Below are 16,863 nucleotides of genomic sequence, written 5' to 3'. Positions count from 1 at the left end.
GGCTCAGTGTCAAGCCCTTCCCTTCAGTAGGTGTCCTGTGTGTATTGCCCATTTTCCTTGGACTCTGACTCTTGTTGCCCAGATTTGTAGCCTGAGTTTCTACCTTCTGTCTCACTATCCCTTTTTTCATGTCCTTTACTTATTTACTCAACAAGTACTATTGAGTTCTTCCTTCAGATATAGGACTATACTAGGTTCTTTGACAGAGACCCAGATGTATAAAATTTGATTCCCATGCTCCAGAATCTAAAATTTTGCTACGATACAAAGAGGGAAAAAACCCAATAAACTTTATGTGAGCAATGAAGGAAATAACTACTGTAGGAAAACAGAGGAGTCAATCACTTATATGTTTTGCAGTTGGGGAATTCTCAAGGGACCATTTCAAATACAACTTCCTATTTGGATCTGAGCTGGGTCTTCCAGGGTGGGTAGGATTTTTTTTTGAAGTTTTTCATTTTTCTAATTTATTAATGCATTCCTCTTTTAAATAATCCAGGCTAAAAATTCCAATGTCGATTGAAACAGATGAGCTATCAATGATGAAACCAAGGTGCATATATTCTACATGCTTAGGTACACAAGTCATTTTTGGTACAGTTATACTACCTGTCCACAATGTTCATTTACTGGGCATATTGTAGAATCTACTTCCAAACAATACTATGCTTTAGAAGTTCCCAAACTTTGCCCTCCTCTAATTTTAATTGTCATATTCATGACCTTCTTAAAAAAAACCATCCCAAAATGAGTTTAATGTGAAGGTATATGTGGAAACTATATCAGATTACATGCTGTCTTGGGGAGGGGGGAGGGCGGGGGGAGGGAGGAGAGGGAGGGGGAGAAAATTTGGAATTCAAAAACTTGTGGAACTGAGTGTTGTAAACTAAAAAAAAAAAAAATTAATTTAGAAAGAAAGAAAACCATCCCTTAACAACAAAAGCAATTTTCTCAAACTACACTGAGAACTAAGACCAAAAGGGAAATGGCTGTTTTATTCAGAGAACAACAATAAAGTATGCATTTCTTCATTTAACCCCCCCCCCCCCAAAGAGAGAATATATCAGACGTGTGGAATCAATAGCTTAATGGTCAGGCACTGCTTTAGGTTCCTGATCAATAAGTGGCTTGTCAACAGTTGGGTAATGAAACCAGGGTCCATCCCCTCTTCCTCGCCTAAGTCTTTCTGTTTCCCGATATTTCAACCTCAGATTAGCCTTTTCAGCTTCCAATTGAAGGATTGCCATGGTTCTTTCATATTTCTTTTCAGGAGGTTCATAAACATAACGAGCAATACACCTGGTTACAGGATGCTTGAAATACTCCCAGTGTTCTGGAACGTAGCATTCTGGGATCTCTGTTAATTCAGCTTCACCAATGAATATATTCACCCATGTTATGCCCATTGCTACTGGAATCCTAGTCAACAATAAATAAAATCTCAACAACTTCAAAAATCTCTTGTCATAAAATTCACAAGGTTTGATGACAAACATTTTCTTCCCATGGTCTCCACTATGTCGGACTGGGGCCACGGCACCCGCGCCCGGGACGCTCCGGGTCAGTCAGCAAGCCGCCGAGGCACAGATGCGGCCCGAGCCCGCGGCGGGTCAGGGCCAAACCGGCTCCCGTCGCCGCCGAGGCTGAAGCCCGCAGCAAGAGGCTTTCCGTCAGGACGCCGAGGCCTGGAGCCGATGGGTAGCATTTTAACAGACAGAGACAGAATCATGGGATGTGTCTTCTGGGTGGCGTTGGCAGATTTCCAGGTGTAATTTAGGACTAAAAACTAAGTATTTGCATAAGATTTTTACTCATTGGAGGAGAGAATGATTGCTTACAGCTCTGTTCCTACATGGGGGTCAGAGTTGGCAAAAGCTTATGAGAAAAGAATTTCTTCTAATTTTGAGGAAGGAAAATTATGGTTCCAGAGTCTCTTCAGGGAGAGATCCAGGGAGGAAGAAAGATTTCCAAAGGAGTTAGAGAAGCTGATACTTCAAGCATGTCCTTATTTCCAGGTTACCACCATACAGATTGCAAGAAATTTCCCCTTAGGTAAGACAGAGGACTCTTGCTTGGTGAAGCTGAGATGTATAGCTCCAAGTAGGGGAGGTCATTGATTCCATGTATCGTTTGCTATATTTTGATCTATATAATTTCTATTTCAGTTTGCTATCAGTTTGAAAAAAAAAATCAATTTATTTGCTATTCAATAAGTGTCATGGTCTTTGTACAACTAGCATTTGTTGGTAACAGTCAAACCTTCAGATATAGTTTGGGACATTCCCTCCTGATTAATGGATACCAACCAAGAAAAGTAGCTTGAAGTTCAGAATCACTTAGCCTATACTAACAATATTTAGGCAGACAGATAGATAAAATTCTAGTCTGAGTGGAGAGTTGGTCAGTCTTGTGGTTTCAATCTTCTGCTCTCCTCTAGATAGGAACCAAAGTTTCCCTTTAAAAAGGGATAGAGGAGACACCAGAGATATCTACCCTTAGTTCCCCATGAGCTACATTTAAATCGACCCATGTGGACAGACAACTAGCCTACATGGGTAATATATACATCTTATACAAGTATAAGGAATGGCTTGAGGAAAGATGAGAAGAGACAATAAAGACTAAAAGCACCTCAACTGTATGATGACACCTTGATCTTCTGGCCTAGTGTCCTGTATTGCCCAGTCTTCTAGCCTGGGTCCATTACTTTTCTAATTCTAGTCTCATAACTCAAATTTCTAATTTCTGATAGAATCTGGTTCCTGTTTTCTGGAGAATACATCTCCCCTAGATTCCAAACCATTTAGCCTACACTGACTTTTAAACTTTCGTAGCCCATCAAGGCTTGCTTTAGCTCTCTTTACCTCTTGCTTGAGCTCCCAGATCCATAAATTTACTACTATTAGCATCCTGGCTTTGAAAAAAAGGCCCTTGTGCCTTTCCTTCTGGAAATCTATGAAACGCTTGAGTTATATGCCAATCACTGAGGGAAGAGCCATTGCCTTCTTATGTGGAGCAGCCCTGTTAACAAAGCTGATGAAGTTGATTTATCTTTAAAGTAAAATGAACATCCCTAAATTTATGGCACCGAAGCTGAGGTTAACAGAGCAACAGTGTAGTTGATCTGACTTAAGAAAGACTGGCCTACAATATTTGATTTCAGACAGCCTTATCTCTAAGGAGTTTATTGTATACCATTGTGAAAATGAATAAACCAGAGCTAGATATACTAGATATGATCAAAAGATGATAAAATTATTTGAGGTGGTGGTAGGGACAGGAGTCTAGGCATGAAACATCATCAGTGGGAGGAGTTCCCAATTCTATCACTATGAGGAACCTCTCTCCATTATTACAGATCAGTAACTCAAAACACTAGGAAGTTGCATGAGGGCTTTGAGAGACTGTGATTTTCCCAGGATCATGTATCTAAATCTTCCTGACTCCAAAGTCAGTCTTCTTACTACCATGCCACATCATATCTCTGCATCATTGCTATCTATTATTAGGGCAAAAGCATCTGGAATACTTTAGGAATGAGAGAGCTTAAAAACAATATTCCTTAAATGGCATTTAAATAATACAATGTTGAGAAATTAATTTTATTAAATGATCATGTGACTTCTCTGTAGTTCCATGTAACCTCAGAATTTAGTAATGGGGCAATTATGTTCCACTAGTGACCAAAATCTTCTGAAGCTAGACAAGCTTTGTCTACCTGAAATCTAAATAACTGAGGCAGTTTATTGAATTTCAGGGAAATAATAGGCAATTGAGTTAAGAAAATCCCTCAATTTCCAATTCTTTGGCACCATAAAAAGAGCTGCTAGAAATATTTGTGGTGGCAAAGAACTGGAAATTGAGGGGATGCCCATCAATTGGGGAATGGTTGAACAAGCTGTGGTATATGAATGTAACAGAGTACTATTGTTCCATGAGAAATGGTGAGCTTGCAGACTTCAGAAAAACCTGGAAAGATTTGCATGAAGTAATCCTGAGTGAAGTGAGCAGAACCAGGAGAACACTGCACACAGTAACAGCAACATTGTGTGATGACCAATTTGGTTAGACTTAACTCTTTTGAGCAATGTAATGATCTAAGACAATTCCAAAAGACTCATGACGGAAAATGCTGTTCACATCCAGAGAAAGAACTACAGGGTCTGAATGCAGATCAAAGCATGCTATTCTCTTTTTTTGTTGTTTTTTGTGTTTTCTTTCTTTTGGTTTTTCCCTTTGGTTCTGATTCTTCTTTACAACAGGACTAATGTGGAGATATGTTTAATATGATCATGCATGTATAACCTACCAGTATATCAGATTGCATGCCGTCTTGGGGAGGGATGAGTGAGTGGGGAGGGAATTTAGAACTCAAAATCTTATAAAAGTGAATGTTGAAAACTATAAATAAATTAATTAATTAAATGAAAACCGCTCAAAGCCATTGTTTGGAATTAAAGAGAAAGAGTCACTGAATCAACCTGAAGCTTTATTTTTCCATCACTATCCAAATGACTCCCCAGATAGCTCACAGATAAACTGAATACTTATACTTCTACCTCCTATTCAGTCAGCCATTTTGTGTTGGGGGAAATGCACTTTTCTTTTTAGTCCTATTCTTAAAATGATATGTAGTGGGATTATCAATGACCACAAGATAAGTATCAAGCGAAAGAGAATCTATTTCACTCTGTTCAAGACTGTTTTCCTCATTTCTGCATTTAGTGAGCTCATGCCCTGGAATGTAATCATTTTGCAATTGTTACCAAGAAAATACAAAAATGGATTTATTCTGAGAGGCTAGGTCACATCTCAAGCATAAATTATACATGGAAGGGGGTGGATTAATTTCTTCAGATCTCTGAGATAAAGTTTACTGCAGTTCCCTTAGAATTAATGCTCATCCCACTGCCCTTAGGGGACAACAGAGACAATAGTTTCAATAATTTAAAATATACTTAAATATTTACAAAAAGGCCCCCAGTTCTGAGCAGGCTTCTTCTGTTTTTGCAATGAAGGCTGCAAAGTGGTATAAAGGAAACAGAAGGATCCTTAGAATCAAATAATATTTAGACTATCTGACATAACAGCTATTGATACTCTACATGTGAAATCCTTATTCAGAGACTATTGAGGATTGTGGATCTCACCTAGTATGAGAATGATAATTCACATTTATATGGTACTTTGTTATTATATAGCTCTTTGCTTACAATAACACTATTAAGCAGGTCATATAAGTATTATCATTCTCATTTTCTTGTTGAGGAACTGAGTCTCAGAGGCTTTTCCAAGTGGACATACGCCAGAAGAATTGAATCATATTAGTTTTGACATTTTTACTGCAAATGAAACCAGAAGACAAAAGGAAATTTCAGTTAAATGGAAAGAAGGTTCATGGGTTCTCCTTTGAGAGACAAATAAAACAGTTGATCTAGTTGGATTTATTGTACACCCAAAGGCAACAAGAAACATAATTGCATAGGACATTTGACCTTCTCATTTACAGTGTTCACAAGAAATTTTTTGGGAAAAAAATAGCACCATGAAAATAATTGTATCTCTAACTACCTTTTGGACATCGCAAACTAGATATCTCAAAGAAATCTTCATCTCAACATATCCAAAGTTGTATTCATTATCTCTTCCCCAAAAGCCTCTCTCTTCTTGACTTCCTTATTATTTTTGAGGGTACCACCATCCTCTTAGTCACCCAGACAATGACCTAAATGTCATCCTCCACTCTCCATTCTCTCTTATCACCACCTTATTCAATCAGTTGTCAGGTCCTGTCATTTCATCTTCATAGCATTTCTCCTATACATCCCCTTTCCCTCCTCTGACATTACCACCACTCAGCAACAGGCCCTCATTATCTCATCCCTAGACTATTTCAATAGGCTGCTGCTTGGTCTCTCTGCCTCATGGCTCTCCCCACTCCAATCTGTTCCCCATTCTGCTATCAAATTGATCTTCCTAAAGTACATGTCTGACCATGTTACCCCTCCTACTCAACAAGTGCATAATGCTCACAAGTTCCCTATTACTTCCAGAAACCAATATACAATTCTCTGGCTTTTCATGACATGTCCTTCTCCTGTATTTTCAATCTTACATCTTGCTGCCCCCTGCATACTCTGCCATCCAGTACCACTGGCTTCCCTGTTGTGCCTTGCACATAACACTCCATCTTCCAACTAAGAGTGTTTTCACAGGGTGTCTCTCATGCACAGAATCCTCTCCCTCCTTATCTCAGCCTTCTAGCTTCCCTGTCTTCCTTCACGTTTTAGCTAAAGTCCCACCTTCTTCAAGAAGCCTTTTTGTGTTCTCTTTAATCTCAGTGCCTTCCAGCTGAGATTACTCCCAATTTATCCTGTATATATCCTTGTTTATACATCGTTGCTGGTATGCTGTCTCTCATTAGACTACAAGCTCCTTGAGTGAAGGGACTGCTTTATTTATTTTTGCCCTTTTTTGTATCCATAATGCTCAGTATAATTCTTGGCACATCAAAGGCATTTCATAAATGTTAGTTGACTGACTGACTACAGAGAATGAAGAAGAGAAATTCTATGAAGGTTTTGATAGCCTCCAAATTAAATTATATTTTGATACTCTAACTTAGATGTAAAATTAGGTGTAGGTGAGGATGGTAAATAAGCATGTTGGAAAAACTCAGGATTAAGGAATGAAAGACAGAAGCCTCATGCCTACATGTCAAAAATACTTTCTTCTAGAAAAAAAATCAGGAAGCATTAGATATGTAAGCAACAAATAACATCACAAAAATGAAATCCACTACATTTAATAGGCCAGAAGGAAAAAAAGCCCATTACTAATGTGGGAGTAATTCCTGAATAAACTTTCTGTGTACAGTCCAGCTACTGGCTTGTTAGAGGAAAGATAAAAATTAATATGTAATTATTATGTATTGTTATGTAATTAATATGTAATATTAATATTGGAGTGGAAAATAAAGGAAAATTACAAAATTATATACTTTACAATCAAAATGGCTCCAAACTGACATATTTAAGTAAGCTATTGACACTGATTAATAGGAAATGGATGCAGGAAAGAACATTGACACTGATTATAACAAGTTCATTAAAAAGTTATGAGGAGACCAAAAGGATCTACAAACAATTGATCTCTTTACCAAACATGGCGACTAAAGGCAATAATGTTTTAGAATATTAGTGTATTGTAAAATCTCACAGTGGTAAAAGATTGTGGATTTATATGATCTACAAATCAAAAGTGAGTGATAAGGCTAATAGTTCTTCATCCAGAAGCTTCAGTCCAGCCCTGGCATTCACACATTGGATGTATCCTCCACTATTGAAGCCTCTCCCTATGACTTCTCTCAGAACCTCCATTTAAGAAAAACACAAAGGCCAACCATGAATCATTGCTCTCCTGCCTACAATCCAGACTTTCTCTACTATGTTTCTGCATAAATGATAGTCCTCCCCCACACATACTTCTTTCAGGTTTCTTTTATATGTTGTCTTCCCCCATTAGAATCTAAGGTCATTGAGGGCAGGACTGCCTTTCTTTCTCCTTTTATTTGTATTCTCAGTGCTTAGCACAGTGCCTGACACATAGTCATAGTAAACACTTAAGAAATGCTAGTTGACTGCCTGATAACATGAATTGCTTCTGAGTTCCAAAGAGATCCCCACAACATCAGGAGAACTGAAGTAAACACTCTACCCCCTTAGGTGAGTCTCTTGTGGTAAATTTATGGGAAGGCATGGACAGGAATTTCATAGGGTGAGTAGGTACAAATATGTCAGAATCAGTGAAAGCTCACACTGATAACGTCAAAGATCCACTGGTATATTAAAATATGCTTATATTCCCATGTAAAATAGCATGACAACCTAAAATCAGAATAGCAGTTCAGATTTATTTGGTGCATTGAGGTTGACAACATTCTTCCCTCACAACAGCTCTATGATGATAGGCAGTGCAAATATGTTTGATTGAATTGTTTGGTCATTTCAGTCATGTCTGACTCTTTATGAACCCATTTTGGGGTTTTCTTAGCAAAGATATTGGAGTGGTTTTCCATTTCCTGCTCTAGCTCATTTTACAGATAAGGATACTGAGGCAAACAGGGTTAAGTGACTTGCAGAGCTAGTGTCTGAGGCCAGATTTGTACTCAGGAAAATGAGTCTTCCTGGCTCTAGGCCTGATATTCTATCCGCAGTGCCACCTAGCTGTCCCCACAAATGTGTTTATTTCCATTTTACAGATGAGAAACTAATATACAGAGAACTTTAGCAACTGATCCATGGACATAAAGCTTTTTAGTTGGAGAGTTCAGACTTGAACCTATATCTTCTAAAACCAAATCTAGTACTGTCCCCACTATATCAAGTGACCCCAAAAAAGGGCCAGTAGGAAATAGTTGTTTAAAAATAAGTGCTAATAAATAACATATTTGAATGACCCTTCTTACGCGTATTTACTAATATGTCCTTCCACGTATTAAAAGAGAAAATAAAAATTCTTTCCTTTCAGAGAGAATAAAACTCCTTCAGTACTAGAGGATTATAAGGGGGAAAAAAGCCTCATTTAGACCAAACTTCTAATTTTCCATAAGCCTCAAGAGATAAAGTTACTTACTTGAGGTCACACAGAGAGGAAAGACAAGAATAAGGATTCTTACTCAAGCCTTCTAACTTCAAACCCATTGCTTCTTTCGTGGACACTTCCAGACTAACATGAAAAGTTTGAGAGTGTTGTGATAAAGTTATAGAGAAGCCAATTTCATGGGGCTTATAAGAACCTACAAAACCAGCTAGCACAAGAAGAATGAGGGACCTTCTAACAGACCTCGGTCCAGGGAAAGTTAGAGAAATGGGACCATTGACCTGTTCTAGAACATTTCCAACTGAGGATATAAGCAAACAAATTGTCCCAGAGCAGTTGGGCAACCCCATCTCTTTCTTCCTGAAAGGTGAAGGGGAGAGAATACACTATTTTTTGGGAGAGGAAATCTACAGAAGTTCTTTTTATTGGGAAAATTGATGGGATTCAATCATGCCAGCCTCAAAACACAGCAAGATGATGTGTTGATAACAGCCACAAGTCAGCAGGATAAATATAAATAAAAGGATAGTTATCCTTTATTGGCTGAATAGAATGGGGTGGGGAGAATAGAATGGAGTGGATAGGGAATAGGGGAAGAAAACTTAGGATCCAGATCCTATCTAGTGTTGGTTATCTACAGAGTTTTGGAAGGGTAATAATTCTTCAACTTTTGAAAACAGACTTTTACTTCAGTCTGAGCTCTGAAAATGGAAAAAGAGAAAAATTCCAAATAAAGTTTGATTTTGAATTTAAATTTAATTTAATTTAAAATTTAAATTTAAATGTTAAATTTTCTTTGACTGTTTTAAAGTACAGTGCAAAGGATGGCTTTCTCCACATCAGTTCACCCCATCAATAGTCTCAGCTAACCAAATCATCCCAATTCACTAAGACCATCCTACATGAGATGCCAAAGGAAATATCAATACAGTCCAGAAGACAATGCACTCCAAGGTCCCAGATAAAGGCTCAGCACCCTATAATCTCATCATTAGTTAGGAAACTCCCTGACTAATAGCCTACATTTGTGTATGTCTATAATTTTGTGTATATCTATAATGATATAATCCCATATTTGTATATGTCTTATAATACCCAGATTAATATACTATATTTGCATATGTCTCCCCATCTCTCCCTCCCCCATTAAGTTGTAAGTTCCTTAAAGGCATGGGAAGTATCATTTTTAAATTTTTATAGCACATATTAAGAGGATTTGACTTTATTTGGGGAACTCCTATTATGAAAACTCCCTTGAAACACTTAGATGACATCCCATCCCTTATTTAGTAAATAAATCTAGGGAGTTTCTTAGAGTATTTAGAGCCTAAGTATTGCCCAGATTCAGAGGCAGGATTTTGACCCAAATCCAGCACACTAATCATTATGCCAGAATTCCTCTAACAAACAAGTTAGGGACTCAATATATAGTCACTGAATGAAATTACATAGAATGTTCCCTAAAGTCAAAATTTCTAGCAGATGTCTTTGCTATGATTGATACCTGCTTTGCTGTTTTACTTTGGCTCACTTTAGACTAGCTTGGATGGTGGTCCTGTCTTAGGTCTGTCCCTGCTAGGGATCGATTACCCAACATGGGGACTTGCCTTATACATCCTTACATGGTTGGGAAGCAGAGTGATACAGTAGGAAGTAATCTCACTCTAGAGGGTGAAACTAGGTTCAAACCTGCCTCTGATGCCACTCCCTCTTTGTCCAAGAAGTTTTGTGACCTGGGCTATGTGTAAAGCAAAGCAGTCTCCATGCAAAGGGAAAAGGAAACTGGGCTAGGCTTCACACTCTTTGTTTTGGAAAGTAGCCTACCTTTGTTCTAGTGACTAAAATCACCCCAATCCCAGCACACTATTCACAAGCTATTTATTGCCTCATCTTCTTCCTCTGAGGATGGGAAGACGAGAACATTTAACTTTTTGAACTCTGGTCCCGACAACTATCTGTTAGAGTTTATTTAAATGTCAGTGAGTTTTTTTGGATGATCCACCAGTGAACTAAGTTTCCTTCTCATGGGCGCAAAGGCATTTTTATGAAAATGTACACATGCATGGCTATAAACACAGCTTACATAAATATAACACTTCACAATGACATAGCAGTCAAAAATATTATTTTATGTGAGCTCGACAGTGATTCCGTACTGAAGGCTTGTGAATCTATACCCATTTTGTAGAGGAGGAAACAGTCTCAGAAAAGACAAATGGCAGAAACTCTACTATGGGATCATAGGGTGTAAAGGTGGAAGGTATCTTAGAGGTCATCTAGCTAAACTCCCTGACGTAACAAAGGAGGGAACTGAACTTCCCCCAGCCATTACAGAGAAAAGGACAGACTCCGACCCCAGGTCTTTCGACTTCAAGTTCTCCTTTTTTTCCATTCCATCATGTGTCTTTGCATACCAGTTTATTTTATTTTATTTTTTGGATGCAATGAAGGTTAAATGACTTGCCAGGGTTATGCAGCCAGTAAGTGTCTGAGGCTGGATTTGAACTCAGATCCTGCTGACTCCAGGGTCAGTGCACCATCCACTACACCACTTAGCTGCCCCAGACATACCACTTTAAAAGGCAGGCATATATTTGGCTATTCATCATAAACTAATGTAATCAGACACCAACACTATTTTAATGATCACTTTAAACATAAGTTGTTACTTTAAAATGGTCACAGGACCCTTGAAAGAAACCTAAACTTGAATGTGAAAGGTTGCGTTTTAATTCCTTTGTAATTTGGGTAATTTATAGCGGTTAAGCAACTGACTTGAAAGGGGTCATCTCGTATCTGTCAGATCTCAAAGGCTCCAGGCTCCTGGATTCCAGAAGTTACTTCACTGTGCTAAATATTTGGAGAAGAGAAAAATACATTTTCCCAAAAAGGGAATAAATCTACCTTAGGAAAAGCAGCTGGGGAGAGAGAGATTAGCTATGGAATGAGCACAGATAGATTCATATACATTAGTGGAGTAATAAACTGGTGGGTTAGAGTTGACAAAGTGCTATGGGGCTTTGTCTACATATGTTGAATGGGGGAGGGGGAAGGGTTGAGCAGTTTCAGAGCCATAGAAGTGATAGGACAATAGGGCTGGAAGGGACCTCAGAGAGTATCTTGTCCAATGCTCTCACTTTAAAGACAAACTGACACCCAAAATGCAGAAAGTAACAACCAAGGCAAGAGTGAATTAGGTCTTCTGCTTCCAAGTTCACTGTTCTTTTCATTATTATCCTTGGTATCTAGGCTACTTGACTTTATGATGTAAATAATCACCTAACATCTCTACTGAAATCCTTTTATAAGCAATTACTATATAAAGAAGTGCAATTCCATACCTCACCCCACCCCCACCCCAAAAGAGGTGCAGTGGATAGACCACTATCAGAAAGACTAGTCTTCCTGAGTTCAAATCTGGCCTCAGACACTTACTGGCTCTGGGACCCTGGGCAAATCACTTGCCTCAGTTTCCTTATCTGTAAAATGAGCTGGAAAAGGAAATGGCAAACTACTTCAGTATCTCTGCCCATAATGACTGAAACAACTTAAGAACGACAAAAACCGAAATAAAATCTGAGTAGGGCCAATAATTTTTCAGTGTACGTATCTGTCATCTATCACTATATATACATATATGTAGCTATCATCTATCACTATATATACATGTACACATGTGTATGTGTTTATGTATGTGCCCATGCATATATATGTATAATAAGTATATGAGTATGTATGTTTATGTATGTGTATGTCTATGAACCTGCATGGTGTATTAGATAGTGAGCTAACTTTGAATTGAGTTCAAATCTCATTTCTTGCACACACTGGCCATGTGACCCTGGGCAAGTCATTTAGCCTCTTACTACTTTAACCAAATCTCTAAAACTAAAACTAAGTTGCAGAAAATCTTCCTAAGTGTATAGATAGAGGAAGCAGTAGGTTTCTCTCCTGACCACCTGGACTTTCTCTACCATGCCATTCTTCATCCTGGAAATTCACTCCACCCCCAGATTTTTCACTCTGGAAGCATCTTTGCTCCTGTAGTCTCTTGCTATAATTGGCTGGTCCTCCCAGAACCTCCATTTTGGGGAGGTCAGTCGGGCTAACCGTATTTTGATTCTTCTCCAGGCTATACTCCTGACTTTCTGAACTTTCTCTACCATGCCCCATGTAGTACTCCCCCTCCCCCTCCCCTTTTCAACTTTCTCCTCCATTAGAATGTAAATTCCTTGAAGTCAGGAATTGTCTTTCTTTCTGCTTGTGTTTATATTTCTTGAGCTTAGTACAGTACCTGCCATATACTAAGTACTTAATAAAGGTTAACTGGCCTGTTGAAAGGAATGTCTCCTTCACTAATGATAGTGGCCAATTGGACTCCAAAGAATAGATTTATATTAGAGCTCTCCCTTGAATTCAGAAGTTTTCGAGCATTTAAAAAGCATTAACAATGCCTCAGACTAGAAGTACCAGGTAAAGGAATGGTTACTGGGATCCTCATAGTAATTAACAGTTGAAGCTACAGAAAGCTTTCCAAAGTGCTCCCTTGCCCCTAAAAAAAGAACAAAAAAAGATCATGGAAATGCATTTACAACTAAAAATTTTACAGAAATTTCTTTCTGTAAAATCCCTAAATTTTAATTGAATAACCTTATCCTAGTTACAAATAGAATTTTTCCTTATAAAAAAAGATATCACTTCAGAAGTGTAGTCTATATTAGGAGACTATCCATAATTTGAACAATAAAGAAGAAATATAGCTCATGACAGAATCATTCTTGAGACCCAGCTCAGACCAGAAGAATTGGGAGCCCTACAACTGCAGCAAATACGCTGAAGAATTTGGGGTGATTGGTGCTCTTTAGTGTTTCAATTGGATCATCTGCTCCTTACATTGCTCCTTAATCTCTTTCTGTCAGAGTTTCTTTGTTTTCTGGAGGCAATGTAATACAGAAGAAAGAATACTGGACTTGTGGTCCAGGACTGCTGAAGACATAAGCAGGTTTATTATGTGTCTAGTTTCTAGCTGGGGACAACTAGAAACTTTCCTAGGATTCATCTGTAGTGATGGTCAGGTCAATGTTTAGAGACCAACAAAAACCAATCCAATTTCCCCCCAGCTGTTTTCCAAACTACCATCATTCTCCCTGGATGGTACTGGGTGAGATTATTCTAATTCCTCCAAGTTGCTCCAGGTTGAAAATATTTACCACTTTCTCTTGGCAACATGGCTGTTGACAGAGTAAAAGAGAAAAAAAGAAACAGTCCCTATTCCACATACATTCATTATTCCCTAATTGCTGCTTCTAAATGTAACAACAATGCTGCTTGCTGCTGCTATGGAGGTGTAAGGCAACAACACCAGCACACAGGAGGGCTGCTAGCACAGATTCTTTGATTTGCTTTTCTAAGGAAAGCAACTTTAAGGGGTTAACAATCTCACTTTAATTAAATATACATATATCATTTGCTTAGGTCCGGGGGAAGAGTCAGCACCCTGAACTTCAGAGAAAACTCAAACAGAAATTACAAGCAGAAATTGTATAAACAGAGCAAAATAACACAAATCAGCAGACAGGGTTTCTAACTGTCTGTCCATAGCAATACATACATAATTACCAGAGAGAGAAGCACCCACCATCTGGGTTTTCAAAGCCACGGGGCTCCTTAATGGCTACCCAGAGTCTCATCTGCGAAATCACACAAACACTCTTCCAATGAGTGAGCCCCAAAGCAAAATGCTGACCTCAGAGTATATATACACTTCTTCAGGGTCAGAGGGCATCACAACCATCTGACATTGGTCTTCTTGCTCTTCCTCCAACTCAATACTCCATTTCCTGAGGATTTTCACTAGCTGCCCCTTCATGTCTCAAAAATTCTCCTTTCTCATCTTAACCTATTACCTTACCTGGCTTCCTTCAAGTCTCAGCAAAAGTTTCACCTTCTCAATGAAGCCTTTTCTAGTCCCCCTTAATATCAGCAACTTCCCTTTGAGACTAACTCTAATTTTATCCTGTATATATTATGTTTGTAAAAAGTTTACTTGTTCACATATTGTCTCCCCACTCCTTAGACATTGAGCTCCTAGAGAGCAGGGACTGTTTGTTGTTCTTCTGTATCTTTGTTTGCCTTTCTTTGTATCCCATGGATTTAGCACAGTGCCTGGCAGAAAGCAAGTTAATTGATTGATTGACTGAGCATCTAACTGAACAAAGGGACCTACTAAGGCCAGATTTCTGATAAGCAATAAAATAGATAACCTAGGAAATTACACATATTATTTAAATTTTTATAAAAATACACTTGCCTAGGTATTCTGGATGGATATTTCAGTCTTATATTAGGTCTGTATTATCCCAAGGAAGAAAAAAAACCCAGATAATTGTATAAAGAGTTCAAGTAAATTCAAACCTGTTTGATTATTTGGCTTTTTCTAGTGAAAATGTTATTTTCATGTAAGATTATTGGGAAATTACCTCAGTTCTTCACTTGTTTGCAGTTTTGCTTCCCTCACCTGCAAAAGGAGGAGGTAAGATTCAACTGTCTCTAAGATTCCTTTCATTCTATGTTTTCTCTGTATTAGCAAACCCTCAAGAGACTAGCAAGCCTTCACAACATCCAAACCTTATTGCAACAAAACCACTCTGGCAAAAACTGAAGTCTAGCATAGCAGTATAATATAAAACCATGGAGACTCTAACAGAATAAAATGAAAAGGCATGTATAAGGAATAATCACAGTTATCGAGTCACAGTACCCTACCATATATAAAAGCATCTTAAATGTTTACAAAACACTTTAGCCTATAAATAGAATCTCCCATCAGCCTCCTTAAGTAATTATTATAAAAAGAAAACCTATGTGTTTATTAGGTATGACACTGTGTTATGTGGTATACAAAGAAAATCAGTGAAATGAGTGTTGAGTTTGGTGTCAGAAGAGAACCCCCCCTCCCCAGTTTTCAAATTTTGCCTCTAACCATCACTGCCTTTTGAGCCATGGGCAAGTAATTTAACATAATTTAACATCTCTGAGGCTCAGTTTTCTCCTCTATTAAATGGCAATAATTCTTATAGTACATATCTTATGAGGATCAAATGAGATTTTCATATGTACAGAGTAAAACTTGTAAAACTTGTAAAAGCATTATATAAGTCATATATAAGTTATATAGAAGTCAGCTGTTATTAAGCAGAAAACTAAGTTCTAATAGGAAATCATTTCTAATTTAAATTAAATGCACTGCTATGGACAAACATATATGTAGATATACATACATTTTAATACATATATATATGTGTATGTGTGTATATACATGTACATGTACATATACATACACATACATATATATACATATACATATACATATTCTATCACCCATAACTAAACTCTGCATTTACATAGACTGGGTTCAACATTAGAGTTTCCTCAAGCTATTCCTCTATGACTTGGGTCTCCTCCTGGGATTTCCCCTTGAGGTCATTGGAATTCATGTAATGTCTAGATCTCTACAAAAAAGTAATAGCTCTCAACTCTCCTACAGACACATGTGCTAAAACACACTTCAAATATAATAAAGGGTTTATTCAGTTCAACAAAATAAAAATACAGTGTATAGCAGCAAAACTAATCTCATAAACACTCAAATATCCTTCTGTCACGAGAGTCCTATCTCTCACAAATAATTTGCATACACACAGTCCTTCATATTGATGGTACTAGAAAGTTCTCACAGCTAGTAAGTATCTGAGGCTAGATATGAATTTGTGAGGAAAGAATTCCTGATTCCAAGGCCAGTACTCTATCCACTGCACCAAGACGGCAGTAGAGAAGAGCGTAAGGGTAATGTCTTTGCATAGCCCTTCCTCACTTAAATCCATTTCACTTGCAAGTCATGGTACCTACCACCTTCCTGATGTCATGGTCCTCTTTGGGAATGAAGGACAAGCAACAACAACAATAACAACCACAACAGATTTCTCCTTCTGAAGTGTTAAAGTGATTAGAATGGTGGCCTTAGAATCAGGAGTACCTAGGTTTGAATTCCTCCTGTGATACTACCTGTATGACCTTGGACAAGACACTTAGCCTTGTCAAGCCTTAATTATTCATCTGTAAAATGAGAATAACAATGCCTATATTAGCCATCTCATAGGGCTACTCTGATGCTCAAAAGAGAGAATGTGAAAAGTGCTTTGCAAACTTTAATATATATTATACAGAGAGTCTCAATGGTCTGTGCAGTCTTAAGCTACTAAA

At 38.0% G+C, this 16,863-nt stretch overlaps 1 pseudogene; it reads right to left on the bottom strand.

Moving 5' to 3' along the window:
* Nucleotides 1-1,085: 1,085 nt before the first annotated feature.
* On the bottom strand, nucleotides 1,086-12,774 carry LOC118847215 (annotated as a pseudogene).
* Nucleotides 12,775-16,863: the final 4,089 nt, after the last annotated feature.

Source organism: Trichosurus vulpecula, chromosome 4, assembly GCF_011100635.1.
Source record: "Trichosurus vulpecula isolate mTriVul1 chromosome 4, mTriVul1.pri, whole genome shotgun sequence".
NCBI classification, from domain to species: Eukaryota; Metazoa; Chordata; class Mammalia; order Diprotodontia; family Phalangeridae; genus Trichosurus; species Trichosurus vulpecula.
This window is presented reverse-complemented; position numbering and strand designations above follow the sequence as displayed.